Source organism: Amblyraja radiata, chromosome 2 (genome assembly GCF_010909765.2).
Source record: "Amblyraja radiata isolate CabotCenter1 chromosome 2, sAmbRad1.1.pri, whole genome shotgun sequence".
Taxonomy (NCBI): Eukaryota; Metazoa; Chordata; class Chondrichthyes; order Rajiformes; family Rajidae; genus Amblyraja; species Amblyraja radiata.
This window is the reverse complement of record NC_045957.1, coordinates 78,448,250-78,465,820: the sequence shown is the minus strand read 5'-3', so window position 1 is coordinate 78,465,820 and position 17,571 is coordinate 78,448,250. Positions and strand designations below refer to the sequence as shown.

Here is a 17,571-nt window from a genome sequence, read left to right as displayed (position 1 = left end):
TGCAGCAAAGATCCTATAGTGGAGCAAGATAGACCACTCCTGCTAAATGCAATGGGCTGATGTGTAGTACGCAACGGAGCAGAACGTGGGCCTTTTTTTCATCCATTTCAGTAACCCAACCCGACACGACTCGCAGTGTAATCAATGTTGCGGGGGAACAGTTTGTGTTAATAAATTATAATTCTGAAAATGAGGAGAGGATATTTACCAAAGAACTATTAATTTTACCAGGATGTTTCCGTAACCGGCTTCCATCTCCGCTCTAGTATCTTTGCTCCGCTATGGGATCTTTGGTGCGGAGACGGAAGCCGGTTACGGAAATGGGGCCGGAAATTACCCATGAATCTGCCCATGACCGTACTACGTCTTTTTCGTCGATGGTGCTATCTTGCTTGCTATAGGATCTTTGGTGTGCAGAGCAGAGACCATAAGTACAAAGGCCGAGAGGCACAAGGCCACATGAGGTTGTGGCAGCCACAGAGGTTACCAGGTGGAGATGGGAGCAGGGTGGAGAGGGGTGGGTGAAGGTGAAGTTTACAACAGCTTGGGTGCTTAAGAGCATAATCTTTATCCCACCAGTCTATTAAGCCTTACTTTTCTTATCTTCTGTGATTTTCAAAGGGTGTCCAAAAGGAGAATGGTGTTAATCAGAGGACCTATTAATCTGTTTTAAGAAAATAATAATTTTTAATTCATTTAATGTCCTTTGTGACATCAGGATCTTCTGAAACATTTTACTCTCAATACGTCAGGACTGAGTCATGTTTTGATGTCAGAAATGTGACAGCCAGATAAAAAGCAGCAAACTCCCACAAGCAGCGAGGTGATAATGTCCTGGTAATCTGTTCCTATGATTATGATTTACATATAAATATTTCCCTTGGGAATTTTCTGAACAACACTCCCATCCTTCATAAGAGTACCATGGAATTTTTCACAGCGAAGATGTTTAATATCCCTTCCACAAGACAGTGCATCTAATCATTACCATACTCCCTCTGTTCTGCAATTCTCCTCCTACATCTGTGGAATGATGCATAAATATCCACTCAGAGCTACCAAATGGCTCAGAGACGCTCTCCAGGCTGCCTCCAGATACAGCTATACAGTCGGCATGCAAGACTGGCCTCTAAATTGAACCACAATAGCCCATTCCCTGCTCAGAAAATAGTATGATGATATGATGGTTATTATTCACTTTGTGGAAAGGTAAGATGATAAAAGAACTATCATTTCTGAGCACAACGTCTTTTTACCAGTTAAGTACAACATGTATCCAGAATATTTAGTTATAAGAATGAAGATAATAAATCACATAAGAAGCTTTGATTTGCCTGAAGACTGATTTCATCTGCAAGAGGAAAAATGCGTTCCTACATTTGGCAGTTGTTGTGTCATGTAAATGCAAATATACCACAAGGAAATTAATCTGGCTGGATGGATATGATAAATGCACAAAAGGGCGTTACATTTTCATCAAAAACACATAAAGGTCAAATTTTTCTCACGGGGAGGAAATGTCAAAGTCTAGAGGGCATTGCTTTATGGTGAGAGGGGGAAAGTTTGAAGTAAATATGCATGGCAAGTTTTTCTTTTTACACAAAGGGTGGTGGGAGCCTGGAACTGAGGTAATGGTGAAAGTAGATACAATAGTGATGATGAAGAGGTTTTTATCTACATGGATATACAGGTAATGGAGGGATATGCTGGCAGATAAGATTAGTTTATCATGGCATCATGTTCTACACAGAAATTGTGGGCTGAAGGGCCAGTTGCTGTGTTGTGTTTTTCTATGTCTATGTTGTTTATCTTCCTATTTCATTCACTAAACTGAAGTACAATAGAACAAAACCCAATAAATTACCAAAGATCACCCACTGATATGCAACACCTTTCAAGATATTTCATGCCCAATATATTGATACAATCTACATTATATAGCAAGACAAAGGAGACTTCAGGATGTGAAGCAGTACACATACCTCAGTTTGCATTGACGGTGCCAAAGTAAAGATGGTTAAACACTTCGAATTCCAAGGAGTCAATAAATATCACCAATAATTGTCCTGGACTACCTATAATGAAGCAACGACCAAGAAAGCACACCAACATCTCTACTTCATTAGAAGGCTTGGGAAGTTCAGCATGTCCCCTACAACTCTCACTAATTTCTACAGATGCACCATAGAAAGCATTTTATCAGGATGTCTCACAGTTTGGTTTGGGACCAGCTCCATCCAAGAACACAAGAAATTGCAGCAAATTGTGGACGCAGACCAGACCACCAGACAAATCAACCTCCATTCTATTGCCTCCAGTTATACCTCACACTGCCTCGGCAAGGCCAGCAGCATAATCACTGACAAGTCGCACCTTGGTCATTCCCTCTTTTCCCCTCTCCCACTTCGATGGCAGCCTCGTCTACAGTCTGTCTATCCTTTTCGTCTTTTCTTGGTTATTTTTAGTCTGTTTAAAATGTTTGTGTTAATGTTCTCCAGTTTGTTTTCTGTGGAGAGCGAGTGGGAGGGGTCGGGGGAAACTTTTTTCAATCTCTTACCTTGCCGGAGATGCGATTATTTTCTGGGTCGTATCTCCGGTTGCTCTGTGGCCGAACATCGTGGAGCTGGAGGCCTTGCTCGGGACTGACTTTGAGCCCCACTGTGGGGCATGGACTTACCATCGGAGCCGATACCTTGCCTGAGATCGGGACTCCAACCACGGCCTGCGGACTTTAACATCAATGAGCTCGCAGTCTTGAGAGAGACCGAGTCGGGAAGCTGCAAAACTGCACGACGTTCGACTAGCCCCGACCCGAGGTAGATCACCCGGTGCAGGGGAGCTGAGATTCTGTCCCGATGCAAGAGCTTTATCGCCCCGACGAGGAAGCCCACCGCCGGCTACGGGAGTAAGATCGTCCCATCAACAGAAGGTTAGAGGCCCCCGACCGCTGGAGGATAAAGAAGGGAAGAGATTGAACTTTTCTTCGCCTTCCATCACAGTGAGTCGCTGTGGTGTTTATGTTAAAATGTATTTTATGTGTTCTGTTGCTTTATATTAGTATAACTGTATGGCAAATCGCATTCCTCATATGTTGCTAAACATACTTGGCTAATAATGTATGATTATGATTATGATTATAATCAGGCAAAAGGTATAGAAGTGTGAAAACTCACACCACCAGATTCAGGGACAGTTTCTTCCCAGCTGTTATCAGGCAGCAAAATCATCCTGCCACAACCAGAGAACAGTGCTGAACTACTATCTACCTCTTTGGTGACCCTCGAACTATCCTTTGCTGGCTTTACCTTGCTTTATCATGTATCTATACACTGTAAATGGCTCAATTGGTCTTTCTGCTGACTGGTTAGCACACAATAAAAGCATTTCAATGTACCTCGGTGCACGTGACAATAAACAATGAACTGATTATTAAACAGTATTGTTTTTTTAATGTCAGGCATGTTGAAGATTATCTGCTGCAGGTTGATCACCATGCAGTTGCATTGAGGACAATGAGGTTAAATGTTCAAAGGTGAGTTAATTCAGCAGGTGGCTCTTTTAAATACATGTAACACAAGCAACCAATGACAAATATGCCCCCTTCACTTCTTGGAATGTTAGAAAACATCAACTGGAGCAACATTAATAATACAATTCAATTCACTCGCGTTTTCTAAAAATCAGAACTAAAGAACACAGCTTATCAAGAAATATTAACAAACAAACTGCTGAGTATTTCCAACATTTTATGTTTTTGTTTTTCAGAATTTGCAGTGTTTTCTAAATATTTTCAAATCTATGAACCCTCTTTGTGTGCAATTTTGGTATTCTAATTTGAGGAAGGACATTATTGCTATTGAGGGAGTGCAGCATAGGTTCACCAGGTTAAATCCCGGGATGGCGGGACTGACATATGATGAAAGAATGGGTCGACTGGGCTTGTATTCACTGGAATTTAGAAGGATGAGAGGATATTTTACAGAAATATATGAAATTCTTTAAGGATTAGACAGGCTAGATGCAGGAAAAATGTTCCCAATGTTGGGGGAGTCCAGAACCAGGGGTCACAGTTTAAGAATAAGGGGTAGGCCATTTGGGACTGAGATAAGGAAAAACTATTTCACCCAGAGAGTTGTGAATCTGTGGAATTCTCTGCTACAGAAGGCAGTGGAGGCTAATTTACCGGATGTTTTCAAGGGAGTGTTAGATTTAGCTCTGAGGGCTAAAGGAATCAAGGGATATGAGGAAAAAGCAGAAATGGGGTACTGATTTTATTGAGCCATGATCTTATTGAATGGCGGTGCTAGCTCGAAGGGCTGAAGGACCTACTCCTGCACCTATTCTTTTACGTTTCTGTTTCCCATCTTTCACTTAATTTATCTGAAGAAATACCAGGGAAATGTATCCCTTATCCTATTGAGTTCAGCTCTCAACGTGGTTTGTTGTTTTTTTATGTGTTTTAATGCTGCTTCCATTGTCTCACCCAGCATTAAAACATCACAGGAAAATAAACTGCTGGAGGAACGTCAGCAGGTTAGAAGACATAGAACAGTAAAGCATAATAGGCCCTTCAGCACATATTGTCTGTGCCTAACATGAGACCAAAATCAATTCCTATCTGCCTTCATCTATATTAGAAAAAGTCTGATCTTGACCACTTCCTGTTGTTCTGTATATTGATTTTAGAAAAACGCTGCCACTTATAGCTGTGAATTTTGGCCATCTTACTGAGAGTCCCCCTGCGCAGGTCAAGAGGAATGTTACCATTGATGAAAAATAAGTTATTAGTTATGAGTTATTAGTGTTTAAAAAATGTTGAGATTCTCTCTCCTGAAGGCCACGCCCCTTCCAGAGGGACTATAAAACCCAGAAGTGTGGAGGTGCCTCAGTTTTCTGCCAGATGGGGGAGCAGGAGGTCGCAATTCTCAGTCTGAGCTGTGAATAACACTGAACACATGTCTACTAAACTATGAGTGGTTTTGCTGACCTGTCAGTGCCCTTAATGTGGTTTGAAAATGTAGTTTGAAAATGCAAAAGTGTGTTTTGGTTTTAAAGTGCTAAAGCTGTGTTTCCTTTGATTTTGAAAGTGCTAAATCAGGCTGTGTTGCCTTTGGTTTTGAAAGTGCTAAAGCAAGCTGTGTTGCCTTTGGTTATGAAAGTGCTAAAGCTAGCTATGTTGCCTTTGGTTTTGAAAGTGCTAAAGCGAGCTGCCTTGCCTTTGGTTTTGAAAGAGCTGAAGCGAGCTGCCTTGCCTTTGGTTTTGAAAGTGCTAAAGCGAGCTGCCTTGCCTTTGGTTTTGAAAGTGCTAAAGCGAGCTGCCTTGCCTTTGGTTTTGAAAGTGCTAAAGCGAGCTACCTTGCCTTTGATTTTGAAAGTGCTAAAGGGAGCTGCCTTACCTAATTAGAGCTGCCTTGCCTAATTAGAGCTGCCTTGCCAAATTAGAGCTGCCTTGCCCTCTATATAATTAAAAGTCTATTTTTGACCACTTCCTGTTTGCGCTTTATATTGATTTTAGAAAAAAAAACGCTACCACGTGCAGCTGTGATTTTTGGCCATCTTACTCGAAGTCCCCCTCCGCTCATCAGGTGATGAGGATTTTTCCCATCGATGAAAAATAAAATATTTATTAGTGTTGAAAAATTGTTGAGATTCTCTCTCCTGTCAATCATGCCATGAAGGTCACGCTGCTTCTGGTGGGAGGGGGGAGGGACTATAAAACCCGGAAGTGTGGGTGTGGCTCAGTCTCTGCAGGATGGGGAAGGGAGAGGTCACGACTCACTGTCTTTAGTGGTCTTGCATCCTGCTTGAAATGGTATGAAACTGCACTTGAATTTGGTGCCCTTGCACCCTGCTTGAAATGGAATTTCAAAGAGTAGCCATGAGTCAACTGCGAGCCCACCAGCCATAAGTGAGCTGCCAGCACAACAGGCTTGAGTGACTGAGCCGCCATCCCAAGAATCCATTCGGCCCACAATGTCCATACTAGCCCTCTGGAAACCAGTCACCAGTCCCTTCAGCGCACAACACACATAGCGCTCCAGAAAGCCACCCCCCCCCCCCCCCCCCCCCACTGGCCACCAATATCGGAATTGGTGGAGAAGTGGAATATTGCATCGGGGGACCAGCCCTCCCATGTGATGCTGGGACCCAACGGGTCCCACTTAGTCTAGTATAACCTATATCCCCTCATTCCCTGCATATCCTTCTGCCTATTCAAATGTTTCTTACATCCATTATTGTACATGCACTGCCATCATCCTAGCAACATAGTCCAGGCACTCAACAGCTTCTGTGTAAAAACTTGCCCTATGCATCTCCTTTAAACTTTGCCCCTCTCATCTTAAAACTTGAGCCTATAGTATTTGATATTTTCACCCAAGGAAAATGTTTTTGACTATTTACCATATCAGTGTTACTTATTAGTTTATATACTTCAATCAGGTATTTCTTCAACCTTAGGCATTCCAGAAAAAAACAATCCAAGTTTGTCCAATATCTCCTTGCAGTTAATACCACCTAATCCAGGCATCATTCTGGTAAACCTTTTCTGCACCCTTTCCAAAGCCTCCACATTCCTCCCCTATTTGGGCAACCTGAACTTCATGCAATACTCCAAATGTGGCCTAAACAGGGTTGGTTATGTTTTGCAGAACCAAGGAACTGCAGATGTTGTAATCTTGAACATGACTAAAAGTGCTGGAGTAATTCAGGGGGTCGGGCAACATCTCCGAAGAACATGGATAGGTGATTTTCATATTGGGAACCTTCCTCAAGGCTTGGACATTACCCTCTACAGATGCTGCTGGACCTGCTATGTTCAACATGCATATTGTTCTTTTTTGCACTAGATTCCAGCATCTGCAGTCCTTTGTGTCTGCACTAAAACACTGTGTTGTGCAAGGCATTAACTATCTCAATTTATGTTTGCTGCACCTTCACACAACTTTTTTGAGGAAGTGAAGTTTTCTGAAAAGGTAACAAAAGTGACTGTCGAGGGTAGAGCAATAGATGTGGTCTGTGACAAATACAGCATTTAACATGATTTTTCATGGTAAACTAATCCAGAAAATTAAGATGTATGAGATCAATGGTGATTTGGTTGTTAAGATTTACAGCTGTTTTACCCATTGCAGACAGAAGATAGTGTGGGAAGGGTCTTATTATGGCTGGAGGTCTCTGCGCAGTGATTTTCTGGCAGGATCAATGTTAGGATGTCCGTTGTGAGATATATCCATGTAACTAAAACTCTCATCTTGACCACTTCCTGTCTGCGCTCTATATTGATTGTAGAAAAAATGCTACCATATATCGTTATGATTTTTGGCCATCTTACTCAAAGTCCTCCTCCGCTGAAGCAGCCCCGAGGATTTTGACGATCGATAAAAAATTAAAAAGATATGAATGTTTAAAAAGTCATGAGATTAGCTGATTGGTCCTCTCGCCTTTCAATCACCACGATGAAGGTAATGCCCCTTCCGGGGGGGGGGGGGGGGGGGGGGGGGGCAGGACAATAAAACCCCGGATGCCTAGATGTCAGTCAGTCACTCTGGAAGATCAGGAGGGAAAATCCACAACTGTGATTCTAAGCTGTGAATCAACTGAACCTTGAGTCTGCAATATAATTGCAATAAATAATTTGTTAATCCTTAATGACAAAGCAATCAGTTGTTGGGCAATATGGTGGCCTGCACTCTGCTTGAAATGCTATGAATTTAAATTTGGTGGCCTGCACTCTGCTTGAAATGCTATGAAATTGAATTTGGTGCCCTGCTCCCTGCTTGAAATGCTATGAATTTAAATTTGGTGGCCTGCACTCTGCTTGAAATGGAATTTGGTGGCCTGCACTCTGTTTGAAATGGATTTTCAAGGAATAACCGCTCGTGAACTGCCAGTCCACCAGCCCTGAGTGATTGATCTGCCAGCCCACCAGCCCTGAGTGACTGAGCTGCCAGCTCACCAGCCCTGAGTGACTGAGCTGTCAGCCCACCAGCCCTGAGTGACTGAGCTCCTGAGTGACTGAGCTGCCAGCCCACCAGGCCTGAGTGACTGAGCTGCCAGCCCACCAGGCCTGAGTGATTGAGCTTCCAGCCCACCAGGCCTGAGTGACTGAGCTGCCAGCCCACCAGGCCTGAGTGACTGAGCTTCCAGCCCACCAGGCCTGAGTGACAGAGCTGCCAGCCCAAGAATCCATTCGGCCCATAATGTCCATACTAGCCCTCTGGATACCTGTCCCTTCGGCCCACAACACCCATACTAGAGCTCCAGAAAGCCCCCCAGTGGCCACTAATAATTGGTGGAATATTGCCTTGGGGGACCAGCCCATGGGTCCAATGGGTCCCACTTAGTCTTGTGTATTTGTGTTTGTGTTTGTGTTTGTGTTTGTGGTGTGTGACTTGGACAACAATATAGATGGGTTGTTTTGTTAGTTTGCAGCTGACACAAAAATTGGTCGAGTTGTGAAGGAGAAGGTTGTCAAAGGATAGAGCAGGATATAGAGTAGTTACAGATATGTGCAAAGAAACAGCAGATGGCATTTAATCTGGGCAAGTGCGTATTGTTGCACTTGGGAAGTCAGTTGCAAGGAGAAAGGCTGCAGTTAATGGCAGGGCCCTTATAACCATTGATGTTCAGAAAGGTGTTGGGGTCCAAGTCCATAGTTCCCTGAAAACTTTGGTTAGGATGTAGAGTTTTGGAGAGAGAGCAAAAGAGGTTTACCGAGATTTTGCGTGGATTTATGAAGCATCAATTTTGGCCCATTGAGTCTATATCAGCTCACAGAGCAGTACCTTTGCACTGTAATTGCTCGATTGTAATCGTATATTGTCTTTTTGCTAGCTGGTGGGCAGGCAACAAAGGTTTTCCACTGTACCTCGGTACACATGACAATAAACTAAACTGAACTGAGCAATTCCATTCCCCATTAATTTCCCCTGTAAGTTATTTCCTCCATGCTATCATCAAATTGTTCCTGATTTCAATTGTCAGTTAACCTACTGACTCATACATGTTTGGCTTGTGGGGATGCAATTGGAGTGATTGGGGGAAATCCCAGGCAGACACAATGAAAATGTGCAAGTTGCACACAGATAGCAACAGAGGTGAGGATTTATCATGGGTCCTTGGAACTGTGAGACAGCAGCATTAACAGTGTGATTCTATAAGTTTATTTAAAAATAAGCTGTATCATATGCAAGCAAAATAAACAAGTTCAATGAGTTATTGAAAGTACAAACTATCAAAAGAAAATTACAAAGTTAATATATTGTAGGGTTTGTGGAAAAGACCCGTGATTCTACCAAAGATGTTTTGCATGTGTCTAAGAATACTCACCCATGTCTGCATGAGTGAGATGTCTGCTCGAAAAATGGTGGACATTGTTCATGATAAAATCCACAAAATGTCAGAATAGAATATTCTGGACTGCTCTCATTATGAAGTAACCGTGTTACAGCTACATTTTCAGTGGCTCTTTAAACATTCAAGATCTTAATGATGAACTGTTTGATTGCTTTCATCCAGACAAATAACTGTAGTTATGTGGATTTATTTGCATAACTTCAAACACTAAACCATATAACCATATAACCATATAACAATTACAGCACGGAAACAGGCCATCTCGACCCCTCTAGTCCGTGCCGAACACATAATCTCCCCTAGTCCCATATACCTGCGCTCAGACCATAACCCTCCATTCCTTTCCCATCCATATAACTATCCAATTTATTTTTAAATGATAAAAACGAACCTGCCTCCACCACCTTCACTGGAAGCTCATTCCACACAGCTACCACTCTCTGAGTAAAGAGGTTCCCCCTCATGTTACCCCTAAACTTCAGTCCCTTAATTCTCAAGTCATGTCCCCTTGTTTGAATCTTCCCTACTCTCAGTGGGAAAAGCTTTTCCACGTCAACTCTGTCGATCCCTCTCATCATTTTAAAAACCTCTATCAAGTCCCCCCTTAACCTTCTGCGCTCCAAAGAATAAAGCCCTAACTTGTTCAACCTTTCTCTGTAACTTAGTTGCTGAAACCCAGGCAACATTCTAGTAAATCTCCTCTGTACTCTCTCTATTTTGTTGACATCCTTCCTATAATTAGGCGACCAAAATTGTACACCATACTCCAGAATTGGCCTCACCAATGCCTTGTACAATTTTAACATTACATCCCAACTTCTATACTCAATGCTCTGATTTATAAAGGCCAGCACACCAAAAGCTTTCTTTACCACCCTATCTACATGAGATTCCACTTTCATGGAACTGTGCACAGTTATTCCCAGATCCCTCTGTTCACCTACATTCTTCAATTCCCTACCATTTACCATGTACGTCCTATTTTGATTTGTCCTGCCAAGATGTAGCACCTCACACTTATCAGCATTAAACTCCATCTGCCATCTTTCAGCCCACTCTTCCAACTGGCATAGATCTCTCTGTAGACTTTGAAACTCTACTTCATTACCCGCAACCCCACCTATCTTAGTATCATCTGCATACTTACTAATCCAATTTACCACACCATCGTCCAGATCATTGATGTACATGACAAACAACAGTGGACCCAACACAGATCCCTGTGGCACCCCACTCGTCACTGGCCTCCAACCTGACAAACAACCATCCACCATTACTCTCTGGCATCTCCCATTCAGCCACTGTTGAATCCATCTTGCTACTCCACCATTAATACCCAACCATTGAACCTTCTTAACCAACCTTCCATGAGGAACCCAAGATTCACTCAGTTTATTTAGCAATGAATGTCTTCCCATACGTCAATATTCTTTACATATTAAACTTCCTGAAACTGCACACAACATTCCAAAAGTAATTACCCTAAAAGTCTTCTGTAAGTTCGAATAACATGTTTTCATTTACAATTAAATAGCCTTGCAATCTACTTCAGTACCTGAATAGCCTAGTTAGTAACCTACAGATGTTTGCAATGGTGGATCAGAATTCATAGTTCCATCAATTGAGGGAGAAGGTTTGGTTTGGTTGCGAGCACTAAACAAGTGTTAAGGAATCAGCAGCTGATTACAATATACTTACATGAACTCATGGTCTCATTGATTTCAGTGGAACTAGATGCCTGAAGTACATTACAATATATGACAATCCTGTTTTATAATACTACTGTTACAATACTACAATATAGTATATCACAATACTGTTTTACTTATTTATGACAATTCCACCCAATCCCCCCATTATCTTTAATTCTACACCTTTGCTAATGGAAACATTCCTATAATGTCATGATTCTGTACCAGTATGCATCATATTACATTAAAGGCATTAAAAATGCATCTGTTATCTCTTAGCCAATGTGTACCAATTCATAATCCTGTAATGGCATTAGTCTTTATCTATTCACATAACATTCCCTTATAACTAAATTCTGCATGAAAGGAAATGATTGCATCTAAATATTCCCCAAAAAAGATAAACACCAGCTTTCCTAGATAGACTCTGATATGTCTCAGTTTGTACCCAACATTAAACTAAATAATCAGTATTGATCATTAGGTTTTGGTTCTTAAAAGGAATCTTCAATTCATCAGACGAATCGATCTTAATTTCTGGCAGATTGAGACCTCCTTAGAAACCTTGGTAGAGAAACATTATCAAATGCCTTTTGGAAATTCAATCTAGCTTCTCAATCCACTAATCTAGTTTACTGTTGGTAAAGCAACCACTTACTGAGGTATTATCTGTTGCTGCTAGAACACATTAACATTAGTTATAACACCTGATATTGACTTTTCCCTAAATAGATCAAGATTGACTTGCAATATAGCCTCAATATTGTATGTGCTCCTTTCTGATTTTCAGAATTCACATGTGGAGTAGAAATTCACCCTACAGTTTATGGACTCAGATCATCTTAACGTATTTTATGTTTCTTGAACTCCACTTCTGAAATTCACACCACTGACCTCCGTGGAGGTGGATTTTAGAAACAGCAAGATCAACATACAAACATTACCATGTCAATTATGTACAGGGGGGGAAATTTACTAAGATGAAATGCAGAGTTTAATTTGTTCCTTCTAGTTTACTCCTGGAGGGTTGTTGTTTGCTGGTTCTTGAGCTCTTTGGACAGTCATTGATTGTACTGGGATAATCATCTACAACAGTTGTAGTCAATAACCCCACAATAACCCCACAATAACCCCACTCTCACCATCGACGGCACCACTGTCTCCCCATCTCCCCAGGCCCGCAACCTTGGCGTGATCTTTGATTCCACCCTCTCCCTTGAGCCTCACATCCGCCATGTCATTAAAACCTCCTTCTTTCATCTCCGCAACATCGCCAAACTCAGACCCTCTCTCACACCTCCCGCTGCTGAAAGACTCATCCATGCCTTCATCTCCTCCCGACTGGACTATTGCAACTCATTTCTCCTTGGCATCAGCTCCACCTACATCAACCGACTCCAACTGGTCCAGAACGCAGCCGCCCGACTCATCACCCACACCAAATCCTGGCATCACATCACTCCAGTCCTCAAACAACTTCACTGGCTTCCCATCTCCCACCGGATCACCTACAAAATCCTGATCCTCACCTACAAAGCCCTCCACCATCTGGCCCCTCCATATCTCACTGACCTCCTCTCCCCCTACCAACCCTCACGGTCCCTCAGATCCACATCAGCTGGTCTCCTCTCCATCCACAAGTCTAACCGCCGCAGTTTTGGGGACAGAGCCTTCTCCAGGGCAGCTCCCAGGCTCTGGAACTCCCTCCCCCAACTGATCCGCAATTCCGTGTCTCTAACCATCTTCCAGTCCCGCCTCAAGACCTATCTCTTCACCTCTGCCTATCCTTAGCCCCACGTCCCCCTCCCTTTTCATCTGTGCATTAATTGCCTCGTATTGTGTTTGAATTAAATTCTGTCTTTACTTTGTGTACTAGTCATGTCTCTACTATTTATTTCATTCCCCTTACATGTTTTTCCTCTACCTGCTAAATTTGTGTAAGGTGTCCTTGAGACTCTTGAAAGGCGCCCATAAATAAAATGTATTATTATTATTATTATTAGTCCTATAGATTTTTTCCCCCCATCCTTATCAACTTACACCAAAGCATTGCCAGACCTATGGGGATCTGTTTTGATTTTTTGTCTTTCTGATGTCAATAGGTTATGGCCAGGTAGGCAAACTAATACGAAAATGAGTGTCGTGCTTGGATTATATTTTTGGTTATATTTGAATACATTTGAGCTGCAGGATCATAAAGATGGGAACAGCTAAGGGCCATCTCTTTCTCTCATGAATAAATGGGGAAAAAGTTATTGGGGAAAAGTAGCATGTATTTCTGTCAACTTCTCTGCTTTGATTGGGTAGAATACCTTTGACAATACAGATACATCTTTGCTTTGGCCTAGATGGCAGGATTTGTACTGTAAAAGGAGGGAATTTCATCATAAATCACCCACAAAGCCTCTTTTATTGTAGTTCTGTATTTGGCAGCCTCCCAAACATTGTTAGAGTGAGTTTACTACATAAATAATAAAAGATGCTTGGTAAAGACGGAAAGTGAAAGGAACTGCCCTGTCAAGATTGAGCTGTTAGCAGCAGGATTTCCATATTAGTAATTCATCTGTTAAGATTGTTTCTTAAATATTTGATAATGTAAATTCACCTTATAAAAGAAAATCATCAAAAAGCAATATACTCCTTATTCTATTCCAATGGCATCATCTGGGATGTACTCCAACTATTTTATCTTTCTTCATAGCATTTTCCAATTCGTCCAGCACATGTGGAACAGATCCAGGAAGTTCCTGGGTGGCTCGATGGCACAGAGGTAGTGATGCGCCAGAGACCTTGGTTCGATCCGAACGACAGGTGCAGTCTGTATGGAGTTTGTACATTCTCCCTGTGGCCGTGTGGATTTTCTCCAGGTGCTCCGGTTTCCTCCTGCATTCCCAAGGCGTGGAGGTTTGTATACTGACTGGATTCAGTAAATTTTCTCTAGTGTGAAGGATGTGAAACACTTTTATGTGAAACAGGGATAACATTGAACTCGTGTACAGGTGATTGTTGTTTGGCGTAGACCTAGTGGGCCCAAAGGTAGCACACTGTATCTCTGAACTAAATTAAACCTGCGGCGGCCCACAGCGACCACAGAGGCCAGTGGCACCACATACATCACTTCAAAGGTGCATACCTACTTTAACAACTGCTTTTTTTAGGCAGTGATACCATCAACCAGAAAAACACATAGAAGGGATCAATTTCTGAATTTCAGCAAAAGACTGATTGACGTGATTATTATTAATTATTGATTAACTCTTTGCAAGCCACCTTCACGCACCACAACTAACTATTTTCACATTATTATAAAGTCTCCACATTAAAAATGCAAAACCAGAATACTGCAGCAGCTGGAAATCTGAAACAAAAGCACAAAGTGCATCAGAATGTTCAGCTAGTCAGGCAGTATCTGCAGAGAGTCAATAGCCTTTCGTCAAAATTATGATGAAACGGTATCAACTGAAATTAGTCATCATATTCAGTGAATTCCGCACTCCATCCTGTTTACTTTAATACACATCAATCGATAGCAGGATATCATTGGTGATACAGCAAACGATAGATTGAGTTCAGGAATCTGGAAAAAAAATGATCAAGGCAAATAAATGTGGTCATTTGGTCAATGAATAGAAACATAGAAACATAGAAATTAGGTGCAGGAGTAGGCCATTCGGCCCTTCGAGCCTGCACCGCCATTCAATATGATCATGGCTGATCATCCAACTCAGTATCCCGTACCTGCCTTCTCTCCATACCCTCTGATCCCCTTAGCCACAAGGGCCACATCTAACTCCCTCTTAAATATAGCCAATGAACTGGCCTCGACTACCCTCTGTGGCAGAGAGTTCCAGAGATGCACCACTCTCTGTGTGAAAAAAGTTCTTCTCATCTCGGTTTTAAAGGATTTCCCCCTTATCCTTAAGCTGTGACCCCTTGTCCTGGACTTCCCCAACATCGGGAGCAATCTTCCTGCATCTAGCCTGTCCAACCCCTTAAGAATTTTATAAGTTTCTATAAGATCCCCTCTCAATCTCCTAAATTCTAGAGAGTATAAACCAAGTCTATCCAGTCTTTCTTCATAAGACAGTCCTGACATCCCAGGAATCAGTCTGGTGAACCTTCTCTGCACTCCCTCTATGGCAATAATGTCCTTCCTCAGATTTGGAGACCAAAACTGTACGCAATACTCCAGGTGTGGTCTCACCAAGACCCTGTACAACTGCAGTAGAACCTCCCTGCTCCTATACTTAAATCCTTTTGCTATGAAAGCTAACATACCATTCGCTTTCTTCACTGCCTGCTGCACCTGCATGCCTACTTTCAATGACTGGTGTACCATGACACCCAGGTCTCGCTGCATCTCCCCTTTTCCTAGTCGGCCACCATTTAGATAATAGTCTGCTTTCCCTAATTCCCCTATAGTGAAATGAAAGCCTCAGAGTTCACACATCTGAACCGAGGCAGGTTGAATGGACTCCCAACCAAAGATTAGTAAGGCAGTACTATGTTTCTGTTCGTAAAGTTTAATAAGTACTAGACACAAAATGCTGGAGTAACTCAGCGGGACAGGCAGCATTTCTGCAGAGAAGGAGTGCGTGACGTTTCGGGTCGAGACCTTTCGTCAGACTTCCTCAGTCACACGTTCTATCTTTCCAGAGACGCTGCCTGTCCCATTGAGTTACTCCAGCATTTTGTGTCTATCTTCGGTGTAAACCAGCATCTGCAGTTCCTTCCTACACAGTTAATAAGAGCTGAGGTCCTCCTCCCCCCTAGACTTTCGATTTACGAACGGCAAGCACACGAGCAAGTTGTGAGCCATGCGTATTTGCCCTGACGGAATACCATGCTCTGCCTGGGTTCGCTCACAGAGATTTGCACCAGTATTGCAGTAAAGAATCTTTGCAGACCAGTCGTAAGTACGTTGACAGGCTAATCTTAATTACTATATTGACGAACATGACCATGAGCAAATATTTATTTTATAGTTTTCTTATCACTAACCATGATTCCACAAGAGACAAAAGATGAACTGCAGCGCTCAAGGAGTACTCAGAAATAAAGCTGCTCCACAGAGAAAAAACAAACAAATTGTTCGACTGGTCCGCGAGAGAAAAATGCTGTTGTTTTTCTTCTTCAGAAATCGAATACCATACCAGCCAGAAAATGATCACCTCCCCTTTACTTCTATGTAGTGTAAGATTCAGAAGGGCAACATAATGGTGACTCTCTGCAGAACAAATGCAAAATCACGGGGTGAAATACAACAGAACAAACTGTCAACTCACGCTTTATTAGTGCCTAATGGCACTTCTGCACTAAAACACAGACATACTAGATGAGAGGCACTTACCTTAATTGAAACTCTCTGTTGATGGAGCTGCACACTCGAATGCGGTCAGCAGTGGTTATACCAGTCGAATCCTTCAATACCAGGTCTGGTCTTCATAGAAACTTCACCGTGCTCGGAGTAGAAGGAAAAACAGAAGCAAATCCCTTCGCGATCTCCGGGCAGATTGCGTGCACCATGTTTCATTCAGATGTTTGCATGTACATTTAGCACTCAGAAACCCATGACTCTTCCGACGCGCTCCTGCCTGTTCCCCTGAGCTGTGGGATGTTCACTGACCTGATTAATAAATCAAAAGCATATCCCCCGTGCTGAGAGCTTTTTGGTCATTGTGGATGTGTCCGAGGAAAGGCTGTGTCACTTGAGAATCCTGTCTGTTCCAGGCTGATGACTTTGGAAACGTCGAGGGTGGGGGGGGTGCGGTGAAGACGTTTAGTTAAAGTGAGCGCTAATCATAAAAGATTTGTATTAAAACAGCGCGCACCGTTGATGCACTGTGATACAAACAGAGCGATTTTTGGAGCCATTGGCTGTGATCATTGCTGTGTTCGGGTAATAACCTGCCTCCCTCCCGGTTCAAAGATACACAGGCGAATTTATGTATTAATAAAGCCGTCAATGCAGCTGGAAACAGACTTAAGGCACGCAGTTGCCGCTCTTAAACATTTATTGGAATTTGGTAAAATGGAAAATAAAGCAGGAACAAAGGAGAAATTTAAATGCTACCGCTGCCTTGCAGCAGTGTAATAACCGCACGGATAGCAAGTACAGTACACATACCTACAGGCTTGGAATGTCATAGCACACACAGTTGTTCAATTAAGACATTTAAAAGATGTTGAGTTAAATTTATTCATCAAAATATGCCGTCAACACATCTACATCTACCTGCGCTAGCCACCAATTTTGCTTTATCGCATTCTGGTCACACAGTTGTCCAGGAGTCAATTTAGATAACATGTTGGAATGACATCACATGGAACTCTCACACCCTCTTGTTAACATTGCAACTCGCCGACATCAGCCGACTGTTCATCAAAGACCCCACGCCAGGTTAAACATATATAACAAATATATATTTAAAAAAAACCTCTGTGGGCTGTCATTTTTCATTCTATCAACAGTAGTTTGGGAAGAGCTACTTTTGGCTTTAATGTGCTGAGTGATGTGACTGGC

At 42.4% G+C, this 17,571-nt stretch overlaps 1 protein-coding gene across 3 annotated transcripts in view; it reads right to left on the bottom strand.

Annotated features, from left to right (window-relative positions):
- Nucleotides 1–17,571, bottom strand: part of LOC116990921 (cadherin-12-like) — an 878,073-nt gene that overhangs the window by 323,387 nt on the left and 537,115 nt on the right. The window contains exons 1-2 of one of the 3 annotated variants that reach the window (XM_033049088.1): nt 16,399–17,011; nt 16,050–16,275 (exon numbers count right to left, since the gene is read on the bottom strand). The exons of 1 other annotated variant lie outside the window; for it this stretch is intronic. The gene's annotated coding sequence lies outside the window, so the exon portion shown is untranslated. Of the gene's footprint in view, nt 1–16,049; nt 16,276–16,398; nt 17,012–17,571 lie in introns of those variants that run through there. One more of the 3 variants, XM_033049079.1, reaches the window with a different exon arrangement.